This window comes from Akebia trifoliata, chromosome 4 (genome assembly GCF_017979445.1).
Source record: "Akebia trifoliata isolate Shusen 1 chromosome 4, ASM1797944v1, whole genome shotgun sequence".
Lineage (NCBI taxonomy): Eukaryota > Viridiplantae > Streptophyta > Magnoliopsida > Ranunculales > Lardizabalaceae > Akebia > Akebia trifoliata.
Genome location: NC_141378.1, coordinates 25,159,036 through 25,163,356, shown reverse-complemented (window position 1 = coordinate 25,163,356; position 4,321 = coordinate 25,159,036). Strand labels below are relative to the sequence as shown.

The 4,321-nt window shown below is 34.2% G+C and overlaps 1 pseudogene; it reads right to left on the bottom strand.

Annotated features, from left to right (window-relative positions):
- Positions 1 to 3,410: 3,410 nt before the first annotated feature.
- Positions 3,411 to 4,090, bottom strand: LOC147404590 (large ribosomal subunit protein uL24z pseudogene; annotated as a pseudogene).
- Between the last annotated feature and the right edge of the window lie 231 nt (positions 4,091 to 4,321).

The window sequence follows — 4,321 nt, the reverse complement described above, 5'->3', positions numbered from 1 at the left end:
TAATAAAACAATAGAAAAAAGAAAGAGCCAAGTTCTTAAACCAAAAATAAATAAATAAATAAAGAAGTCAGATTTGGCCATCACCTATTGAATAGGTTCCCATTTTCTCAGCCAGCCAAATTGGGATCGGCCCCATCTTAAAACCATGAACAAGAGATGAATGGTCACAAGGAGAAGCGTAAATCACCTTTTCCTCTTGGATGATTGCTTAACACTTTGTAGGCAAGCCTTTAAATGATTTTTTGACCATGTTGATTTCTTCTTAAAATAAGCAAGTCCTTTGCTCACCACAAACATAAAATAAAAATAACACTTGGTTTGAAAAGAAAAAATGAACACTGATTTCAGGTGGTTTCCGATTACAAACATTTTAATTGTTTTATGAAAAGAGTAGTAAACCCCATAAGATTATAAACTAGTCTATTAAGATACACGTTACAGCTAAATGATAGACAATTCCCAGTTAAAAGACACATGCAGCTTAAAGATTTTAAAAGAGAGAGCAAGACTTCAAAATAATGAGAACAGATTCGAATAAAGAACAAGAAAGGCCTCAAAATAGTGAGTGCAAACATGAACATACGATAACAGAAGATTGGAGTAGAGGAACAAGACTCTTTAGCTGCGACAATGAATTAACCTAAATTACATCCCTTCCCCCCTCAACCAAAGAGACACACACACACATGCACAGATTAGCACAAATTGCCAAAGAAGATATTTCTAGATCATGATGCAAAGCATATACAAGCATTAGTATGGTCTTTTTAAAATTATGAATAGAATATCATAAGTAACAAATAAATGTATGTTTCATTTTTTTAATGAGAAACACATCCCCTTAATGCTAGAAATATCTGAAGTTACACAACATTCATCGGTACAGATATACATGGTGCTTAGTGCAAAGAAACTCTACCAAGTCCCCGATCAACAGATATGGCCCCAACTATTTACCTATTGTTAACCCTATTCCCACGAACAAGCTAAGAAGACTCTTTAATGTTGGCATCAGTTTTGTAGCTTCTTTGAGGATAAGGGAAAAAAGAAACTTTCATTCAACACTTAAGATATTAGTTTCAGTGAACAAGATAAGAAGAATTACTAATTTCTTGACTTGGTAATTTTCAGCTGGATAATACTAAACTTATTTGATCAACCAATTAAGGCTTGGAATCTAAAACTCAAACTTGAAGCCAAAAATGGATGGAAGCAGTGTGTTTACGAAGACTTAAGTACGTCAAGTTTAAGAGATGAATGTATGAAGCCTTCTTAACAAAATCTGATAACTTACAATCCATACAAGAGTTATCTTGTCTTGAGGAGTGCACTAGAAGACTGTTTTTGAGGTCTAACAAGGTAAAAGCCTTGGCCAAGTATTAACAATTTTAGAATCCCAAATAAAGAATTATTGAAGATCAATTTCCTACATAGCCAAAGAGTATTAAATGACAAACCCACTCCCTAAAGGTATGTATCAACCAATCATACCAAACTGTCCATAGAATTAAAGTCAATTCAATCTATCAACAAAGATTTACTCTATTCCATGTGGTCTCCGCCAAATAGTTTGGGTAGAGACGAGAGAAATTAAATAGTTACTAGTAGAAAGATCATATTTTAATAGACGGATTACAGAAAATTTCAGCAACACAAGCACATTGAGAGTTTTCCATTGCAAAACAGTTTACCAAGAACCCATAAAAAATACAGAAGCCTTCTAGAATGACGCAAAGATGAATATGTGGCCAACATAGAGTGCTCATAAATGTCAATACATCAGGGGTGCAACTTGGTTCAGGTTGGTTCTGTTTGGGGCAAAATTTGAACCTAACCAACATAGATCAGTTCCACCAATAAGAACCAGAACCGAACCAAATGCCAATAGAACTAAAGCAACCCAAACCGAACAAAGGTCAGTTTGGTTCGGTACAATTCTATGGGTTGCCAATACTTACTCTATCTATCTATCTATCTATCTATATCTATATCTATATATATATATATATATATATATATATATATATATATATAAATGACTAACCTATCCATTAAAAAAGTCATTAATTTTTCCATAAAAATAACTCATTAATCTATGTCCTAACTAGTAAAATAATTCATAATAAATTTAAATTTATTTATTTATTACATGAGGGTTTGGTTCTCAGAATGGTTCAGTTCTATACAAGCCTTGAACCGAAAACCAAACCAAATTGATCTGTTCTCTATTTTCTTTACCCAAAACCAAATGACAAATTGTTCCAAACCAGCCCAAAGCTATCGTTTGGTCGGTTCTCAGTTTGAACTGGATCAAGTTGCACCCACCTACAGTAACTGGTTCGAATTGGTAGAGAAACTACAGTGATGGTTAGACCAAAATGAATGAAAGCATCGGAATATAATTTAGTGTGTTATACTAAAGAAGCTCTACTCCTATAACCTAACAATGTACTCATATTTTTTACATACTTACCATGACTTCTTCATGGATACCAGGAAGTTAATGTGATTTCTCAGCATCTAATTATGGAGAATAAAAAGTATTTTGTACACCCATTGATTCTTCCAAGCGTGAACTGGGGATTTTCGCAATCAATCTCATCTTTGAAGATAAAAAAAAACATTCTAAATTAAACTGTAAATAAATCATTTACATAACAAAATAATGCCGCAATCAGTAATGGAATAAGACTTTAATGACGATGTATATGATGTAACTAAGGATCTATTTGATTGCAGATGCAAAACAGGTGGGAAAATGGTTTTATGATATTCCGGTATTTGATGACAATTTTACCATAAAAAATCATTTTCCACCCCCCAAGCGCAAAATGGAATTCCCACATCAAAACCCAGACGAGAAAGGTCTCTCTATCACTTTGGCAGGACAGTTACACGGTACCGATGTCCCAAGGAATTCAAATTCCCTTGAAATCAAAATTCCCTGCAATCAAACAGACCCTAAAGTTTGCACTAAAACCAATTCCCCATTAAATAAAACCGAAAAAACAAAATAAAATAACTACCCAAAATTCATCAAAACAAAAAATAAATCATCCACAAAACAATTTGACCATGATTCCATAAACATCACAAAACCCACATTCAAAATCCTAAAACGCGATCCAACACCACAATTATATATTACGCAAAAAAAAAAAAAAAAAAAAAGGTACCATCGTACCATTTTCCAAAGGAATTCGAATTCCCTTGAAAACAAAATAAAATTCCCTGCAATTAAATAGACCATAAAATTCACACTATAACACAATTCCCCACAAATTAAAACCGAAAAATCAAAATAGAATAACTATCCAAAATTCATAAAAATTAAAATAAATTAAAAAAAATTCATCCACAGAACGATTTGAACAATAAACAAAATAAAACCCACATTCAAAATCCTAAAATTAGATCGAACATCGCAATTATATATTACGCAAAAAAAAAAAAAAAGTAAAAAAGGGTTCAAAATTTCCCCATTCAACAGTAAATGTAAAAAAGTTTCATCGAATTCAAAAACAAGAAACCTAGAAGAAAAAAAAAAAACACATAACCTGGATCAACTCAACTCTCAATCAATCAACACTCTGCATAATATCCTCTGCAGTGAACTTAGTCCCTTTATCCTTATCAGCAGCTGCTCGTCCTTTTGCCTTGCGATCGAGAAGCGATTTTCGATCTTTATCGAGTCTGAGTTTTGTGACGACAACCTTAGATGGATTGATGCCGACATTAACAGTAGATCCATTAACCTTCTCTCTTGTAATCCTCTCTACATGGATCACCCATTTGCGACGGTAGACTTGAACAACCTTACCTTCTCGACCCTTGAAGGTTCCACGAACAATCTGAACCTCGTCATCTTTGCGAACTGGAATCGATCTTACGTTGTATTTGCTGCGTAGATCGGATGAAAGAGGAGCGCTCATGAGAACGCGTCGAACGCTCGATGGCGCAGTGAAATGAGCTTTGCGGTTCTTCCTTCTGGAGCTCGAAACCCTAGGGTTGTACTTCATCTTCGATTCTTCTTCCCTCTCTCTTTCTCTCTGCAACTGCAAATGGAGGAGTGAAAGTTAGGGTTAGGTTCAGTATTTATACAAGTGTATCTTCTTCTCTTGGGATTTTAGGGCTTGTGTCACGAATGAGAAATTAGGGATTTCGTTTTGGTCCTCCATCTTTTGGTGAATATATAGGATATCCCTTTGTGTTTTCAATCTAATGACATGTCCCTTGACCTCAGTCTTCTCTAGTAGACCTATTGAAAATAACCTAATTGCCTGCATTTTTAATCTCAAGGACCCATATTTTTTGGTAAAAC